This window comes from Marmota marmota, unplaced genomic scaffold (assembly GCF_001458135.2).
Source record: "Marmota marmota marmota unplaced genomic scaffold, marMar, whole genome shotgun sequence".
Lineage (NCBI taxonomy): Eukaryota > Metazoa > Chordata > Mammalia > Rodentia > Sciuridae > Marmota > Marmota marmota.
In genome coordinates, this window is record NW_026000057.1 from 2063048 (window position 1) to 2083970 (window position 20923).

At 39.3% G+C, this 20923-nt stretch overlaps 1 long non-coding RNA gene across 1 annotated transcript; it reads left to right on the plus strand.

The window, feature by feature from the left end:
• The first annotated feature begins 491 nt into the window (after positions 1-491).
• On the plus strand, positions 492-6929 carry LOC125619816. The gene is made up of 2 exons (XR_007351419.1): positions 492-562; positions 6775-6929. It is a non-coding gene; the product is annotated as an uncharacterized LOC125619816 (long non-coding RNA).
• The last annotated feature ends 13994 nt before the right edge of the window (positions 6930-20923 follow it).

Genomic DNA, 20923 nt, shown 5'->3' on the forward strand with positions numbered 1-20923 from the left:
CTCACTGCAGTCAGAATGGCAGCTATTAAGAACACAAACAATAATAAGTGTTGTCGAGGATGTGAGGGAAAAAGCACACTCATACATTGCTGGTGGTTCTGCAAATTGGTGCAGCCAATTTGGAAAGCAGAATGGAGATTCCTTGGAAAGCTGGGAATGGAACCACCATTCGACCCAGCTATTCCCACTTCTCCATCTATACCCAAAGGTCTTAAAGACAACATACTACAGGGACACAGCCACACAATAGCTAAATTTTAGAGCCAACCTAGATGCCCTTCAGTAGATGAATGGATAAAAAATGTGGTATACACACACACACACACACACACACACATTGGAATATTATTCAGCAATAAAAGAGAATAAAATCATGGCATTTGCAGATAAATGGATGGAGTTGGAGAATATAATGCTAAGTGAAGTTAGTCAATCCCAAAAAACCAAATACTGAAAGTTTTCTCTGATATAAGGAAGCTGATTCATAGCAGGGTTGGGAAGGGGATCATGGGAGGATTAGATGAACTCTAGATAGGGCAAAGGGGTGGGAGGGTAAGGGAGGGTGCTGGGGGTAGAAAAGGGGGTGGAATGAAAAGGACATCATTACCCTGAGTACATGTATGGAGACATGAATGGTGTGAATATAGTTTATATACAACCAGAGATATGAAAAATTGTGCTCTATATGTGTAATATGAATTGTAATGCATTCTGCTCTCATATATAACAAATTAGAATGAAAAAAAATAACTCACAAAATTGATGGAAGGCAATGGATTAGGCTTGGGAATGGGCAGGATGAAATCGGCACCAGAGGCTAAGGATCAGGAAACACTGCAGTAGTGTTTTATCAGGACCAGGCTGGTGAATGCCCACCACTGGGATGGCATAGAAGGCCAACCGTTTAATCTTTTTTCCTCTATACAAGATCCAAATACTTCACCTAGAGGGGAAAGGTCCTGCTTAGAATCCCACCAGATTAAAATCCACTCATCAAACTGAAGTGCCATAGAGAAGGGCTAAGTAAACTGAAAGTATCCAATATCCAATGCACAGAGACTCTGAAGCCTTGATTCTCTGCACACTACATAAGGAAATCATCCACAAGGACAAGAGACTGCTTCTCTACATACAGTGAAAGACAAGATACCAAGGTCTCTTAAAGGAAAAAATGGTTTATCTCCAAGAATTTAACATTTATGACACTTGATGATTTTATTCACACCAAGTGACAGAGATTGATGGCATATTTTATATGTCACAGAAAATTTTATTGTCACATGTAAATTCTGAAACAGAACAAAGCTTAGTGAAAGTCCAGAGTAAATTTAAATGTCTACTGACCTCTAACTCCAAAAATAGAAGACACACTAGATTTCCCAATCTCTGGAAGTGATGTGCTTATAATTTCACATCTAATGTGGCTCTGAATGCTGTCTTTACTAGGAAAACTCTATGAAGTCACTGGACATATTTTGGTCCAAATATCTAGAACTATTGACATATTTCTGCAGACTTGGTTTTTCTGTAGAAATAAAGAAGGGACAAAAATAAATAAAGAAGGAAAAAAGATTTAGAAATCAATAGCTCAAATTATTCTTCACTGAACTGGATATTGTTACTCTAGGGAAAGTTAAAGCAATCTGATCTTTAAACTTAGATAAGACAATTATAAATTTAGAAATCATATGCTTTATTCTGCATTTTAGTTTTTAAAGTTTAATTTTTAATTATAATGAATTATTATTTTAACTTACCAAAAATAGGTGGGCTCCACTTTCCCCTGTTGAATACTCAAGTGGACACAGATATCACAGCTTGAGAAATATCCCTCCTGAAGTGACCTCTACTGCAACTCTCAAGCATAATAATTTTTGCCCCAAACTCAAATTGGGAGACACAATGCAGAAAATCAACATGAGTCACGAGCATAAACACATTTGCCACAGGAAGCTAAATCTTAGAAATTGATACTCCTCACACTCTCTTTTAGGAAGCAGACATTAGAAAATAAAGTGATAATTTGATTCATTCCAGGTAGTAGTATTTTTTTTAATTTTTAAATTTGTTTTAATTAGTTATACATGACAGTGGAATGCATTTATGCACTTTGATATATCATACATAGATGGGATATAATTTCTAATTAAGTGTACATGTTGCAGAATCATATTGGTAGTGCAGTCACATATATACATACAGTAATAATATCTGTTTCATTCTTCTATCTTTCCTATTCCCACATCCCCTCCCCTCCCCTCCCATCACTTCCCTCTACCTAATCTAAGGTAATGCTATTCTTCCCTAGTGCCCCCCACCTTATTGTGAACTAGCATCCACATATTAGAGAAAATATTTGGCCTTTGATTTTGTGGGATTGGCTTATTCTGCTTAGCATGATATTCTCCATCTCCAACCATTTACTGGCAAATTGCATAATTTTACTCTTCTTTAAAGCTGAGTAATATTTCATTGAGTATATATACCACATTTTCTTTATCCATTCATCTATTGAGGGACCACATTGGCCTAGGATCTGACTTCTTTAAAAAGACTCCTAAGGCTCAAGAAGTAAAATCAAGAGTTAATAAATGGGATGGATTCAAATTAAAAAGATTCTTCTCAGCAAAGGCAACAATAAGTGAGGAGAGAGCCTACAGATTGGGAGAAAATCTTTACCACATCCACCTCCGATAAAGCATTAATCTCTAGGATATATAAAAAACTCAAAAAACTTAACACCCCAAAAATAAATAACCCAATCAATAAATGGGCTACGGAACTGAACAGACACTTCTCAGAAGAACAAATACAATTGATCAACAATATATGAAAAAGTGTTCAACATCTCTAGCAATTCGAGAAATGCAAATAAATACTACTCTAAGATTTCATCTCACTTCAGTCAAAATGGCAGCTATTAAGAACACAAACAACAATAAGTGTTGGCAAGGATGTGGGGGAAAAGGCACACTCGTACATTGCTGGTGGGACGGCAAATTGGTGCAACCACTGTGGAAAGCAGATTCCTCAGAATGGAATACAGATCTCCTCAGTATGGAGATTCCTCAGAAAATTGGGAATGGAATCACCTTTTGACCCAGTTATCCCACTCTTCCATCTATACCCAAAGGACTTAAAGACAACATAATACAGGGACACAGCCACATCAATGTTTATAACAGCTCAATTCATAGGTAATAGCATTTTAAACATAAATTACCTTGATTATTTTTCTGTTATAATGGGAGGCAATGTAGGATAGTAGAAAGTACCCCAAATTTGGAAACAGAAGTTGGTTTTTCTACTCTTTCAAAGTTTGGTACTGAATGAGCTACTATAATTAATATCTGTAAACCTCATTTTACCCATCTCTAATTTGGCAATTATAATAATTATGCCCCCAGACAGCATGGGGAAAGTAAATAAGGTAGCTCTACATATACGGTGGTCCAAAAATATTGTTGACTTTTCAACATAATGTCTCAATGCTTCACTTTACTTAGCCTAGAGAAATAGGATTAAAATGTGTTTTAATCTTCTGTAAAAGACCAACATTTTATCTTAGTCTCCAGAGATAAAATTAAGGAAGATAGGTATCATCAGAAATGATAATGTCAAGTAGATATAATTCATCATTCTTATGATATTTCAAGTGTCAAAATCATCTCTTTTTGGCACCAATTTGAACATTAGCCAGAAATGGTAATGTCAAAACCACCATTGCCCTTCTTATTATCAGGCACACTGTATTTTTAATATTGCCTTCATTTCAAATTCTTATCAATTTATTGTAAATTTCCATCAATAGCATTTAGATTTGCATGATTGGGGGAGTAAATACATTTCCCCACTATTTGATTAAAGGAGAAATATGAGGCCTTGAGACCTTTATAAGTACATAATGAAGTTCTTTTCAGAGATTGAAAATATTACCTATGTGGAAAGAAGTAAAATTCACTTAGAATACCAATAACCCTTCTAGACTCTTTGTCCTTTTATCAGTACAAATCTTAATTGAAAAAAACTAATCTAAATGTAAGATAAGCTCACAGAAATAAACAGTAACTTGTCAAGACTACATATTAAGAAAAATAAATTATGAGTGTTATAATGACCTTCAATAACTGAAGAACAGTACTTACTACACAATTTCTCTGATCAATAACTGTACCCCAGGTTATCTAATATTCACATCAAAATACTAAAACAGATGGATCCATGAATCAGCTTATAAATTCAGCTCCCAAATCAACCCTCCCAAACACACAAGAGTCAGGATCCCCTGTCGTCGTCTGATACTTACCATTTGTGCCCACAGGTGCTGGATATCTAACTCAAACATCTCAATAGAAATAGAAATAGAAACAGCAATAGAAAAATGATCACACAGTGTATGTTCTCCTTTTTTTCTCTTCTTCTTCTTCTTTTAATAAAACCCAAAAAATTCCTGCTCAGCACGTAACCCACCCAGACAGTAGGTATCTGTCTAGCCTCCTAGAAGTGAGGTTGTGACTAACAGTAATATCAGCTGAAGATGTACAGTGTGAGTGAGATATATGAAATATCTAGTTCATCTCCTTAGAGTCAATATTGCTCACTCTGAACGTTTCTCTTTACCCTTCTCATTTCCTTAGAGACTGAGAATACTTGGACAAGGTTGGAAGACACAATGGAGAAAGATAGAGCCTTTTCTATTAGCAATAAACTCCTGCGCACTGGATAGTTATATTAGAAATAAAGTTCTCTTTTGATGAAGTTGATGTATCTGGGGTGTCTTGGTTGCAACAATGTGGCCTGTGTTAATAGAACATCATCAAATGGAAAAAAATTGAAATAATTCCCTCTAAAAACTGGAACAAAACAGGGATGTCCTCTTTCACCACTTCTATTTAACATTTAAAATTCTAGCCAGACCAATTGGACAAACAAAAGAAATTAAAGGAATACTGATAGGAAAAGAAGAACTCAAAGGAGCACTATTTGCCAACAAATATGATTCTATACCTAGAAGACCCAAAAATCCACCAGAAATCTTCTAGAACTAATAAATGAATTCAGCAAAGTAGCAGGATATAAAATCAACACCCATAAATCAAAGGCATTTCTGTACATCAGTGACAAATCCTTAGAAAGAGAAACTAGGAAAACACCCCATTTACAATAGCCTCAAAAAAAATGGGAATCAATGAAAGAGGTGAAAGACCTCTACAATAAAAACTACAGAACACTAAAGAAAGAATTTAAAGAAGAACTCAGAAGATGGAAAGATCTACCTTGTTCTTAGATAGGCAGAATTAATATTGTCAAAATGACTATACTACCAAAAGCACTATACAGATTCAACACAATCAAAATCCCAATGACATTATTCATATAAATAGAAAAAGCAATCATGAAATTCATCTGAAAAAATAAGAGACCCAGAATAGCCAAAGCAATCCTTAGCAAGAAGAGTGAAGCTGGTGGCATTACTATTCCAGACCTTAAACTATACTACTATACTACAGAGCAATAGTAACAAAAACAGCATGATATTGGCACCTATAGACCAATGGTACAGAATAGAGGACACAGAGACTAACCCAATTGTAGTTATCAGTTATCATATATTAGACAAAGACACCAAAAACATATATTGGAGAAAAGATAGCCTCTTCAATAAATGGTACTGGGAAAACTAAAAATCCACATGTAACAAAATGAAATCAAACCCCTATTTCTCACCATGCACAAAACACAACTCAAAGTGGATCAAGGACCTAGGAATTAAATCATAGACTTTGAGCCTAATGGAAGAAAAAGTAGGCCCAAATCTCTATCATGTCGGATTAGGTCCCAAAACTTCCTTAAGACTCCTATAGCACAAGAATTAAAACCAAGAATCAATAAATTGGATGGATTCAAACTAAAAAGCTTCTTCTCAGCAAAAGAAACAATCAGTGAGGTGAATAGAGAGCCTACAGAATGGGAGAAAATCTTTACCACAAGCACATCAGATAGAGCCCTAATCTCTGGGATATATAAAGAACTCAAAAACCGTAAAACTAAAAAAATCAAATAACCCAATTAATATGGGCCAAGGAACTGAACAGACACTTCTCAGAAGAGGGTATATAATCAATCAATAAATATATGAAAAAATGTTCAATATCTCTAGCAATTAGAGAAATGCAAATAAATACTACTATAAGATTTCATCTCACTCCAGTCAGAATGGCAGCTATTAAGAACACAAACAACAATAAGTGTTGGTGAGGATGTGGGGGGAAAGGCACACTCATACATTGCTAGTGGGATTGAGAATTGGTGCAGCCAATCTGGAAAGCAGTATGGAGATTTCTTGGAAAGCTGGGAATGGAACCACCATTTGGCCCACTCCTCCATCTATACCCAAAGGACTTAAAAACAGTATAGTACAGGGACTCAACCTCATCAATGTTTATAGTAGCACAATTCACAATAACTAAATTGTGGAACCAACGTAGACACTCTTCAGTAGATGAATGGATAAAGAAACTGTGGTACATTGGAGAAAATGTAATACACAATGAAATATTACTCAGCAATAAAAGAGAATAAAATCATGGCATTAGCAGGTAAATGGATGGAGTTGGAGAATATAATGCTAAGTGAAGTTAGCCAATTCCAAAACACCAAATGCCAAATGTTTTCTCTTATATAAGGAGGCTGATTCATAGTGGGGTTGGGAGGGGGAGCATGGGAGGATTAGATGAACCCTAGATAGGGCAGAGGGATGGAAGGGAAGGGGAGGGTGATGGAGGTAGAAAAGAGGATGGAATGAGAAGGACACCATTACACTAAGTACATGTATGAAGACACGAATGGTGTGAATATACTTTGTGTACAACCAGAGATATGAAAAATTTTATTCTATGTGTGTAATATGAATTGTTGTGTATTCTACTGTCATATATAATAAATTGGAATAAAAATAAATAAATTAATAGAACATCATTAACTTCAGAGAATGGAATAAATGAGGGTTGAGTGTATAAATCAGTGGTTTTCTAAAAGGAATTAATTTTTCTCTTTCCAGAAATTTCATTGGACAAATTTTAAAAAATAGTTCTCATTCTTCTAATCCTTCAGGAGGGCTTCTACCTGACCACGAGACCTCAACCAATCCAAGTTTTAAGATTTCTGGTTTGGGAATATTTGCAGATACAGAATGAGATATCTTGGATACCCAAGTCTAAATGTAAAACTCATTTATATTTCATCTGTATACATAGCCTGAAGGTAATCTTATACAATATTTTAGTGCACCTGTGTTCTGACCCATCACATGAAATCAGGTGTGGAATTTTCCACTGTAGCATTAGATTAGTGCTCAAAAGTTTCAGATTTTTTCAAAACTACACTGAGAGTCTATCTCACCCCAGTCAGAATTGCAATTATCAAGAATACAAGCAATAATAAATGTTGACAAGAATGTGGGGGGAAATGTTCACTTATATATTGCTGGTGAGTTTGCAAATTGATACAACCATTATAGAGGCAGTATGAAGATTCCTCAGAAAACTTGGAATGGAACCACCAATGGACCTGGTTATCTCACTCCTCAGTTTATACTCAAAGGACTTAAAATCTGCATACTATAGTGACACAGCCGCATCAGCTTTTATAACTGCTCAACACAATAGCTAAACTATGAAACCAACCTAGGTGCCCTTCAACAGATGAATGGATGAAGAAAATGTGGTATATATACACAATGGAATATTACTCAGCCTTAAAAAATGAAATCATGTCATTTGTCAGTAAATGGAAGGATCTGAAGGCTATTGTGCTAAGTGAAATGAGCCAATCCCAAAGAACCAAAAGCCGAATGTTTTCTCTGATATGCAGATGCTAATTCACAATAAGGGCAGGAGCTAGGGAAAAATAGAGGTACTTTGGATTAGACAGAGGAGAGTGAAGGGAGGAGAAGAGGGATGGGGGTAGGAATGATAGTAGAATGAATCAGACACTCTATATTGTGTACAACCAGAAGAATGAGAAGTTATACTCCATTTATGTATGATGTGTCAAAATGCACTCTACTGTCATGTGTAACTAATTAGAACAAATTAAAAAATTAAAAATTAAAAATTCAGATTTTTTAATGCTTTGGATTTTAGATTTTTGGGTTAGCCTGTAGTAGAATGACAACAGATATATGCAGAAAGATGGAGTAAAAAAATCATCAGTGGATGCTGATAGTAGAAGAGAAAATTTGACTAAGGAACATTTTTATATATTAATATAATATCTTCCTATAAATTACTTAATTACAAAAAAATAGCAAATTTACAGTGGAAAAAACTCTCATCAAACTGACATCATGACACTCATGGTACAATGGCTTAAGAAGTAGCCAGATAACCAGCATCTCTTTATTTGCTTTCTTGCCAAAAATGAATATATAAAAATATCTAAAAATGAGGAACAGCAAATTAAATTCTGTTCTACAAAACAATTAAATAACCAAATTAAATGTCATTTTACCAAATAATAAAATTATCAAAGTCAAGACAAACAAAGGCAGGCTGAGGAACAATCTAGAAAGATTAAAACTAGAGATGCAGGCACTACCAAGGTCCTAGGTTAGATCCTAGACTGGAAAAAGAAAAAAACTATAAAGGATATGGATGATAAAAATCAATGAAATTTGAATAGGCTGTAGATTAGGTAATACAATTGTATTAAGTTTCTTGATTTTGATAATAAAGATGAAGAAAATGTTCTATTTCTTAGGAAATATGCACTGAATAATTTAGGGATACAGAGATACAATGACTCAACTTACTATCAAACGGCTAAGAAGAAAAATCTGTGTGTGTGTGTGTGTGTGTGCGTGTGTGTAAGAGAGAGGGTGGAAGATGGGGCTAAATGTATACCACTGATGAATCTGGGTCAGAGTCAAATATATACCAGTGCATCTTATACAAGTCACACATTTTTCATAATGTTTGAAATTATATAAATAATCTCTTCTGCTTTTCATTAGTTTGCCTCTGACACCAGAAATATTCTGGAATATATGTCTTTAGAGCAATCTCCATGTGTACCTGATTACATCCAATCATCATCTCTAACCTCCCTGTTGGTAAGTTCCTCTCCCTATTTCTCAAAAACCCATATATACAAGACCCAGACCAGGACAACTTTTCAATGTTGTTAATCTTTTCCTTTACTTTAGCACTATCATATTCCACGATGTTACTATCTCCACTGACTTAGTATTTATACTCCTCTCTTTCCTTAATGCAGAAGGCTGTTTCATTGAGGGGAGGAGAATCTATAAATTACTGCTGGTGGACACAAAATGGGACCTATGAGCCAAAATGGAAGCTTGAATTCACAGTCTGAAACTAGGGCAGGGCACAGGGCCCAAGAAAAGATCCAGTTGATTTCAGTTTAATGAAAAACATCTTAAAGAGTTGAAAGTAAGTAAGGACAGGGCTGTGGTATTATCTCCCTGAAATCTTCCCTGCTGGTTTGCTCTGCACAGGATGTTAACTCAACAAAAGGACCCAGCTCCTCATAGGTGGCCACCTCCTGACCACTAGATGCCTAAAATTGGAAAAATGTCCTTTCGCGATTAGCCTTAGAGTAGTGCACTATCCTTAGTATTTTCCCTACACCCTACCCAACCAATCCTTAAATGATCCTTTTAAAAATGTTCTTCCAATGACCTAATTATAACTTGAAAAATTCTGGGAAGATGGTTAGCAGAACTGCATTAGTAATTAAATGGTGAACACTTCCAAATGTTAGGCCCTAATAACATAAGAGAAAGGGATGGGACCCTGAGATATGGGGTAGGATATTTGAACAGTTAAAAGTGAGGCTGGGGATTTTGAACCCCCAACCCTTAGAAAAAAATCCCTTGAAAATTTCAGAGAATTCTTTCCTTCAAAAGCATCCTCTCATTCTCCCTCTGAGGCAACTGGCTTAATTCTGAATAAAAGCCTTTCAATGACTGACTAGGGAGAGCTACCTTCTCCTCAGAAACTAATGTGTCTTCTCAGGACCCACCCCAACCTCTCCTCAATGACTCTGGACCTGAACGAGAGTAAGAGCTCTACACATTCCACACTGAATAAAACAAGACCAACTCCAAAGGAGATGGTCGACACAGTAAAAAAGACACAGCATATTCTGGCAGAGCTGGGAGCATGTCTGGAAGTAGATTCTAAGAATATTAGATCAAGAAGAATGAAGCATATGATTCAACACAGCTGAGCTGATTTACAAGTCTGTTCACTCAAGATTCGGGAATAATGTATGAGATCATAAGCATGGCAGAGGTGTTCAGTCTGCTAAGTTGGTTAATTGAAACAGGATTCAAATGTTATCAACATCAGGAGTCAGCCAGCCTTGGCCTGTGGGTCAAATCTGATTTTTTTGAAATTAAAATTTAGAGGAACATAACTAAATTGATTTATTTCACTATTATCCAAAGTTGCTTTTGAGCTAAAATAGTACAACTGAGCTGTTGAGACGGGGCCACATGGCTCTTATTGCCTAAGATATTTACTATCTAGCCCTTTACTGAAAAGTTTGCTGACCCCTAACTACATCACTGAGGTCAAAAATGCTGAATCCTAGGGAGAAAGAAGTATCACTGGTAAATGGGAAGTTGGAATGGATCCACCTGTGATTTGCTCATTGTTCCTCGTCATATGCCATGGGCAGCCCAGAGAATGCTTCCTTTACCAGGGCATTGACAAAAAGGGCACCAAGATGAAACACCCTGCGCTGGCTGTGCTCTGTAAGCCAGAGATAACGATGGAGGAGGCTGCATTAAAATGTGGCTTTCAGATCTCAGTGGAAATAATGGAATCCCAGAGGGCTAGAGACCAGATGTTGGCACTTCACCATCCATGATAAGGCATTTGCAACTCAACAATAAACCTCTGGGAAAAATGGAGCCAGACTATTTTGGTCCGGAGGGAATTGTGGGGATGGTGAGGTGATCATAAGGTCCCTATAAATGAAGCAGATGGGCTGTAAATGGAGCTATTTCTATGCATGTATCAGCGAAAATATTCTAGATCTGGGTGTCAGAATTCAGCTCAATGGAATGGGATCTATGGTCCCTTACTCAACCATACTAAATCCAGTTCAAGCCCACAGGCCCTTTCTTGACTGACAGAGAGTCAAGAGCCCTTGGGAAAGGACTGTGCACCACAGCCAGAAGCAGTGGCCTCCCAGAGGAACCTGTGTCCATTTTACCACTTTGTGCAATAAGGAAAGTTACCAGATCCTCTGAGGCTTATTAGAGCTTGGTTCTGACCAATCACTCTGTCCAGAGAGGGTATCTGTGACATCTTGGCCCAAGTTTTTCTAACAACTGGTCCAGTGGGGAGAGTGAGATTACCGTATTTTCCCCCCAACTCCTTGCCTAGAGTGTAACCACAGGCTGTCCTCTCTTAACTCAAGTTCACAACTCTGGTCTTCAAATACTTTCTCTTTCCCTAAGTTCCAGTATTCACTTTCTCCTCACTTCAGGCATAGGCATGGTTAATGCACCTGCCATTACTACTACTAAACTCTGATTTACCTAAACTATACTCACATTCATAACAGCACACCTTTGTAAAAAGCCCCCAAATTAAATTCTCATGTTATCGTCACAATACCATATAGAAAACTCCACAAAACATTAACAGCACCCAACAATACATGTAATTTCTTGAATGTCCAGTATCAGCTGGACAATCAGCTAGTCAATCCTTGGTCAAGTTCACATATATGTTTGACGGCTGGGTGATGGGGGATCTAAGACAGCCTCAACTTTGTTCCTCGTGCGTCTCCATCTTCAGAAGGTGATCCTAAGCCTACTCCCATGATGCTGTTGGAAACACAAGAAAGGAAGCCCAGACACAAGTACATTCCAAGCTTCCACTTGTATCTCTCTTGCTAATGTTTCATTGGCCAAAACTAATTGTTTAGCCCAGAGCCAGAAGGCAGGTTGAGTGGGTGTGGCAGGTCACTCTGCCTAGAAAGGAAAAATTCTACACATCGAAGAAAACAAGGAGAAGAAAGTGAAGAATAGAATCCAATATTTCATTAGTGCACTCAAATTAGCCAATTTGAATGTGCTATCTCTTCTAATTCTTGTAGAGAGGTTAAGAAGGTTTTTGAGCTTAATCACTATCAAATCAGTGTGGGCAAATAAACCAAGAAGTCTCTCTGGAGGTATCCATGATAGTAACCATCCCTTGTGCTGGGTACTAAATCAGACAGAAGTAAGTATAGTTCAAGAACAAAGTCAAACAGCCTTGAACTTAGTGTCAGGTTCAGTAGAGGAACATGGGAAATAAAATAAAAAATGAGGTGGTATCCTCATTTAAATGTGCATCCTCAGATTAATGTAGAATCAGGATATGAATAGAGAACAGAGCTATAAAATTGTTCTGGAGTAAAGAATCTGAAACATTGAATGTACACCAGAGAAGTCCCAGAATTTATATTTATTGGCTCTAGCTCCATGTTGGTTCTTTCTGATCTAAAGTTCCAGGCTTATGTTGGACAATAAGAAATAGCCAAATTGAAAGCACTATGAAGGTTTCAGAAGATCATTGCACCCATGGTTACTGGCTTGCTTTTTTATTATCCTTCTCTAACACTCCACTCTGTCATGTGGACTTCTCTTCTCCTTGATGACCTTTCTTGTCCATGTTCTCATCTATTAGCCCTAAAGATACAACTAAAGTGAAGTAATGGGTGTGTTCTTGTCTTTATTTATATATCTCAGACACTATCCTGGTTGGTTGCCACCAGTTTCAATGAGTTCTCTTCTATTTTCTCGTTAGATTGGAGAACTAGTCTAAGATTTCTTATTAGTCACTGTTGCCAAAAAGAGTCAAAGAAGCCAAGTGTGGTGGCATATGCCTATAATCTCAGGGCTTGGGAGGATCACAAGTTCAAAGCCAGCCTCAACAACAGTGAGACACTAAGCAACTCAATAAGACCCTGTCACTAAATAAAATACAAAATAGGTCTGGGGATGTGGCTCAGTGGCTGAGTGTCCCCAAGTTCAATCCCCGGTACCCCCCCCCACACACAAAAAAAATAAAGAGGCAAAGAAACAGAAGCCAAGCTGAACACAAGGAAAGAATAGTGTATACAGACAAGCACTGCTTTAGTACAGAGAAAATTCCTATGTAAGTACTATCTTGCTTCTTATTATGGTAAACTGAGGAAAAATATGTATGTCTGTGTTTGGATCAAAGTAAAAAGAAAACAATACCATCCTCTTCCCTTGTAGGTCAGGAGGGGTGGAAAGTGGAAATAGCAAGAGAGGTTGAGTAAGGCAGCGTACCACTCACTACACATTACAAAAATGCAAACTGTAGCATTTTGGAGACGGCTTACATGAAGGTTTCTAAATTTCCTTTCATCATCAGAAAAACATACCTCTGCAAACATAACAGGCTACCATTCTCTCCAAGTCCTTGTTAATGTTTGACTTTTAACAGAATGCCAGGCACAAACTTCAATGAAATGTCACCTTTAACAATATAATGAGATTTAAAATCCTGTAGAATGCCTACATGATGGATCAACCTTCCTATGAAATCTCCTCTATAACAACAGGCTAGATGGTGTGGAATAGTGCATAATTTGCATTCCACAGTCAGTGTAACCCATTGGCAGTCAGAAAAACAGTGAAAATATTGCCAGCCATTAAACTTTTCCGGATACAAATGACCCCCTTTATTAACAAAATAAATCCCAGAACATTCGAGGCTGGGGTTAGAATAAGGTACTTTTTGTAAGTCAAACAGCTGGACATCACACCGCACATCTGTTTCCCCTGGAATCATCTCTTCCTTTTCTTAATTCCAGTGCCACCTCTATCCTGGGCTGGGGCATAAAACATTGTCCCCCATTTAATCTCTGGTCCAAACCCAGTGGTCCAAACCACAGCTGAAATCACACGGAGACAGTTAGATAAAAATTTTATGAAAGTTGAATATCACAAAAGGGAAATCTACTCAGAAAGTAACATTAAACTAGATACATGTGTAATGGCTATAATATTTTGAAAATACTGTAACCATGTATTTTTAACTCCCTGTGGCTCTCTCAGGCATTGAATCAAAGGCTTTCATTGCTTTAGTGGAAAAGCCTATAATACCTAGAAAAAGGAATTGTCCAGCATTGAGTTTTCAATCAGATTTTTTAAGTTTAGTGAGAAAACTGTCTCAAATGCCTGGTTAATTTGAGCCAGGGCATTTTCTCCCCACAAGCCACACATATACCTCCACTCCCACCCCTTAATTTTCAAAAGTTTAATTTGCAAATACTAAGAAACCTAGCAAAAAAAAAATTTTTTTTGAGATATTGAGGGATTGAACCCAGGGGTGCTCTAAACTGAGTTCCATCCCCAGCCTTGCCTTCTATTTAAATTTTTTATTTTGAGACAAGGTCTCACTAAGTTGCCCAAGCTAGCCTGGAACTTGCAATCCTCCTGTCTAACCTCCTAAGTCACTAGGATTATAGGCATGCACCTAGCAAATTGTTAAGCAGAAAATCAAGATGTGTACTAAGAAAAGTTCCCACCCAATGGCTAGACATACCTTTGGAGAAAAGGAAGAGGAGAGAAATGCAGGGTGAATAATTTTGAAGGGTCTTTCTCCCTCTCCCCTACCATTGAGGACAAACCTACTCTCTAATGAAAAAGTCCTTGGTGAAGGGACAGTGGCTGGAAAACTCACAGGAGTTAAGGGACTTGTCAGAGTGGGAGGCAGCTTTGCTTCCCCTGCATACACGCCCCTCAGGGGAACCCTGGCTTCTTCCCAGTGCAGCTGCCAACATAGCTTCATAGCAAAAGTGTAGCAATAGCTGAGGAAAGCTCCTGTAGTCCTCGTGGTGGACAGAAGATGCTTCCACATCCCAAGGAAGGGGAAACATCCCTGAGGATGTTAACTGGCACACCTGCTATGGGGCAGGGATGAGGGGTCCCACTTGGAAGAATGAAGTTCACTCTAGAGCAGACGTCCTGGGAAAACTGCCTGGAGATTCCTGGCCACACCACACAGGGTCAGTAACATCAGGAGAATAAAAGAAGAGGCTCAGTCAGTAAGCAGGGAGCTTGGGCCTTGGACACATCAAAATGAAGACCTCAACCTACCCCAGCCAAAAACATTCAGCAAAGGGCCTGCTGCCTTGCATCCAAGGACACCAGAGATTCCTGCCTGGGGAAGCAGAAAGCAGAGAAACGTTCAACAGGATGGAACCAACTTTTACAGGTAGTATGAGGTTTGCCATAAACAAATATTCACCTACAAGACCATAATACCTCAGAAGATACTGAGTGGCTCCTAGTGCAAGGGGTTCACAACTCCCAGCCATGAATAGGAGCAAGGAGGAGAGAGACATTGAGCCCAGAGACAGGAAACAAAGCTCCACTGTTTGCACACTCTTATTTATAACTGTTAAATTTAGACTCTCTAACATAAAGAATGTGTGGCATGTGGCTTTTTAATGTGTAGCTTACATGCTAAGAAAATGTGGTAGTTTCCTCAGAGTATACTAGATGGTTCTTGGCTGGCCTGAATTGTCCTTTGACCACTCTCCTGGATCCCTTAAGAGAGCAAGTAGCTAAGAGCATTGGTTTTGGATTCATGCAGACCTGAGCCCAAACCCTAGTTATCTCACATCAAACAGTTTGGTCTTCAGTTACCTTAACATATCAGACCCCAGTGTCTGAATCTTTTTGGGGGATGGTGGCAGTTACTGGGGATTGAACTCAGGGACACTCAGCCACTGAGCCACATCCCCAGCCCTATTTTGTATTTTATTTAGAGACAGGGTCTCACTGAGTTGCTCAGTGCCTCACTGTTGCTGAGGCTGCCTTTGAACTCCCGATCCTCCTGTCTCAGCTTCCCAAGCTGCTGGGATTACCGGTGTGTGCCATTGTGCCCAGCCAGAGTCTTCAACTTTAAAACAAAGATAATAATTGGGCTTGCCTCACAGAAATGTTGTAAGGAGTAAGTGAAATTTTACATATAACAGAAGATGTGCCATACAATTAAAGCTGTGTGTGTTGCCCTAAAATGCTACCAAAGTGTATAGGATATATACAGTCCTGCACTAATGGTCCCCATAGTTTCACATCCTCTGGAAGATAAGCTGTCTTTAGGATGTCAATTCCACAAATACAGAGATGCTTTCAAAGGCTACTGCAATCCCCGTGCTCTGCACTTCCTGGACGTGGGCTGTCCCTGATGTTGGCTCCTCACCACAATGACTAATAACGGCTACAATTTCCAGAAAAACTTCACCATGTGCTGCACATGTATTAATTCACAATCCCACAACAGCCCTAGTAGGTAAAGGCTATTGTCACCATTTTATGGATGGGAAGATTAAAGCAATAGGTTGGGTAACGTCCCCAATGTCATTAGCCAGTAAGCAGCTGAGCTGGGATTTGCAACCAGGCACTCTAGATTAATGTGCCAGGTTCATTACCACTTCACCCTCGCCTCTTGAGAAATATCTCTTCTCTCCGCCCTTCTGGCTTCCGAGAATTCCTTCCCTATGGAGTACTCCCCGTCTCTTGAATGGGATCTTCTCTCTAGCTTTTTCTCCCTACTCTCCCTCTCTTTTGCAGCCAACCAATGAAGACAGCACTTGCATGAATAAATCACCAGCCCATTCATTCAACTTTACCATCCTGTCTGGGTCCTCTAGGCAATATCTGTGCATGCTCTCAGACTTTTGTGGTTGCAGCTGAGTCTGCAGCTCCTCCAAGCAGCTGAGCCAGCTAACCATCTCTGAACCCATTTCCCTGTAGATTCAATTTAAAAAAGCATCCAGATGTGTCAGACAGATGTAACTCTTGATCCCGAGCCCGTGAATGTGCTGATGCTCCGTGGACTTGCCTCCAGCTCCTCTCTTTGGGTCCACCTCCTTGCAGATCTGCAGCACCGCACAGATGGCTCTGCCCACATCCCTGTCTGTTTACAAGGCCGTCGCTGAGATCCTGCGGACACCTGGAGCCAAACAGACTTGCCTCACTGATTCAAGGAGCCAGAACAGCGCTATCTTGCACATTTGCCTGATAGTTAAGTGTTGTCTTAGTTGTCGTAATTTATAAAGATGCCATAGATGGGGATTGGAGCGTTTCAGGACATGTCACCCTACAGTTTCAGCAGATGGTGATGCTGACTCAGAACGGTTGACTTATGTCCAGGGCCTTGTCCTTGAGTAATCTTCATGCCCGCATCAAACATAGATGACTGTTTTTGAAAAATTAAGTTTCAAACACTGGGGAAAGGGGAAGCCCAAACTTGAATGGTTTAAACTAAATACCTTGAATGGAAAGGAAAGATTTTCCTGAATTATCTGAAAAATTATAGTCGCTTTTTCTCTGACAGACTGTCTTACGCCACCCTGAGGGGCATCTCTGTGGTTTGAACTGGTCTGAGTTTGTTCCCCAAAAGGTTCCTGTGTTGGAAGCTTGGCCCCCACTGTAGCAATGTCAAAGACACTAGGACATTTCAGAGGAGGGACTTAGTGGGAGGTAATTAGGTCACAGGACTCCACCCTCTGAATGTATTATTGGCAAATAATTGACGAAAGAGAAAGTCTGGCCCCTCCTCAGTATCTTGCTACCTGGCTGGCACATGGGCTCCTGCGGGCTCGCAGCCAATTCTCTTTTCTACTTCTCCATGAGGCTGTGCTACAGCCAAACAGAAGTGCTGTGCTGTTTGATCTTTTCAGCCACTGGAATTGTGAGTCCAAAACACCTCTTTTCTTTATACGTTTCCCAGAATCAGGTGTTCTGCCACAGCAACGCAATAAGAACTAAGATAGGCCTTAAGCTCATTTTTATACATTTTTTTAAAAAAGAAAAATTTATCCTCTGGATATATCTAGAAGACTAAGTAAAGTGCAGTTTTCCATTTTCATCAATAATTACACTTTGGATAGCTACTAAGGAAACATTTATATTTCCTCATAAATGAAGTTTATTTCTAGGTAAATGGCTAAATTTTTTCATGTATAAAAGTGCTTTAAAAGCTGAATACCTATAAATTCATTTCATGCTTTCATTTGTGAGACAAGGTAATTTCGAAGACAAATTCTATTAAAATGTAAGTAACTAAAATATTATTAATTAATATTTCTATGTCCCCTTAAGTGGCTTTTAATCCTTACTTCAGTGTTATAATTTTTTATTGCCAATAAAAATTAAATGTGCCCATTAAATATGTAACATATAATTATGATTTAAGTATACTACAAAATGTTTATTATCATTTTAAATTCAACTAAAAATCAAAATACTTTGAATAGTTAAAGACAAACCTAAGGCCAATATTTGTTACCCATTAATACGAGTAATTTACAGCAACTAAGTTCAGGTAATTTGAAGGAAAAGAGTACATCGTATATACATTTTGCAGTAAAATTTCAATAAACCTCAGCTCAGGAAAAAGATCCAGAAAGGAGAGTAAACTGGGATTTGTGAGCATCCTGTGGGAGGCTGAAGTCTGGAGGACCACCCAAAGATAGTGTAGAGAGTGACAAGAGAGTTAGAAAGGACACAGAACCCGGGGCGTCAACTTTGAAAGGCAGAAAGAGGAGGAAGGCACGGAGTCCATGAAATGTCCTGGTAAAATTTGGCAAAATGGTATAAAGAACTCCCAAGAGAAAATAGTGTCATGAGCGAATGAAAGAGGATGAGAAAGCAGTGGCAGAGAAACATCTGCAACAGAGGACACAGGAGGAGGAAGAAGGATCTTCATGTTGTTTAGAAAATGAAGAAATGGGTGGTTGTTATGTCATACACACGGGGCGTCGGCCTGTCCTGCACCTACAGTTGTGCAATTAACATAGTGAGAGACGGTTGTCCCGGGATAGGGAATTATCTGTACGTGTCGAATGGTGTCAGCATGTCAAGGAGGGGACACTGGTTTTGAATGGGACATTTAAACTAACACCCAAACCAAAACTGAGCATGTTACTTGTGTCCATGAAGGAAACTTATGCGGACACATTTAGGGTCAGTGTAGAGGGAAAGTATAGGTAATGACCCCCTGCTGGAGGCACACTCCCTGGGTTCATATTCTGGTTCACTTACTCATTCTCTCATTTACTTACTTGGAGAGTGCCATCTGCAGTGTGGGGGTAATAAAACGTACCAATCTGGTGAAATTGTAGTGATGATTAAATGAGACAATACATCTGAAGCCATTAGAATACTTCCTGGCCCATAGCAGGTGCTCAGTTAATGCTAGCTATTGGGAATGAGATGCAATACACTACTTTTGCCAAGTGTCTGTCAAATAAATTCATATGGCTTGAGCTCCGGTCTCTTCACACATGTAAGTACAGTGTTATTTTCCACCAACCAGTAATCACTAGACATGCCACATTCCTATTTAATACACACACAGTAACTAGCTCTGGAGTCCGTCTGTCTGTCCCTTGTTCTGCATGTTTAGGAGTAGGTCCTCCAGCTTCCTGGTCAAGCCTTGTGATGCAGCACAGTTGTCAGCGAGCCTCCTGGGGGGTTCTTTCTCATTGTCTCCGTGTGGGAGGAGCACCGTGTGTCCTAGGCTGTAAAATCCAGGCCCCATCTATAGTCCCAGAATGAGGATGAGTCACACTTGCCCTCTGGGCCAGGGTTCATTTTCTCAGTAAAATCTCTGCAATTCCTTGCAAAGATGGCTGCCCTTCTCCACTCATCTTCTCCTGCAATATAAGAACCTAGTCTTTAATCTATGGTGCATGTGCATGCAGGGCAGTGCTCCAAAATATGCTATATCATAGGCAGAGCAATCTGAAGAACATGGTTGGCACTTCTTCCTGGCACTCCGGGAGGAGTATGCAGGGATCAGATCAGGGAGAGGTCTCTCGATCCCTCAAGCAAACCGGGACCTCTTCTACTTTCTCTCAGGACCCTCCTCACTGACCTTCATCTGGCCCTTGGCTTGGGACAAGGATGTGTAGAACAACATCCTCTGCCAACCCTCAAGAAGGTACATGGGCACAGCTACTTGTTCCCTCCAGCCTCCTTTGATCACCTAGTTATCTTGCTGGTTTCTTTACATTTTCCCTCAGTCTGCTCGAGAGGTTGCTCTGATTTGTCTTGGTAGGCCCCATGGAGTGTCTCGAAACTGCTGAGGAAATAGCCATCACCCTTCAGCGAGACAAAATGGCAGACATTTTCATTTCTTAAGCGTGCAAGAACCTTAGGATCTCTGATCTTCAGGTGTTGGGCGCTGTCTTTCCAGATTGGGAGAAATGTTGAAGATCTGCCCTAAACAATGTTGAGCTGTAATGTTCTGCAAGGTGCCTTGCTCTTGCCAGCAAGTATGGTCTCCTCCCTCCATCTCTTTAACTTCCAGATATCAGAAAGAGGGCTTAGATATTCCATCAGATAATCCTGTCCTGGAGACCCCCAGCCAGGGGATACCTGGTAGTGCTTAGAATAAGGAATGAGAACCACAAATCAAAATTAATTTTTATAAATGTGATATTAGAAAGAAGGAAGAAAGCAGATTAATACCTTCAACTGTAGACAAATTTGAGGTTAGAGGATATTCCACTCATTTCCTCATGCCTTCTGCAAATGCTAAGAATGTTCTGTGTTTCAGGCGCTGAGCCAGGCACTGGGGCAGCAGCCATGAGCAACAGCAGGTGCCCCTGTCTTAGCCTGGTTAGAGTCAATGTAGAGCTGGGGAGAGGCAGACGTTAATTAAGTAATCACGCCAATAAACACAAAATCAAGTTGTTGGCAGGGCTGTGAGGCAAGGACAAACGGTTCCATGGGGGAGACAGCAATCATCCCTGACCTGCTCTGGGCATACAGAGGGAGGTTCCTGAAGAAAGCGATGCCCAAAGTGAGACATAAAGATTGGGGAGAAGGAGAGAAAAGAGAGGGGAAAACAGA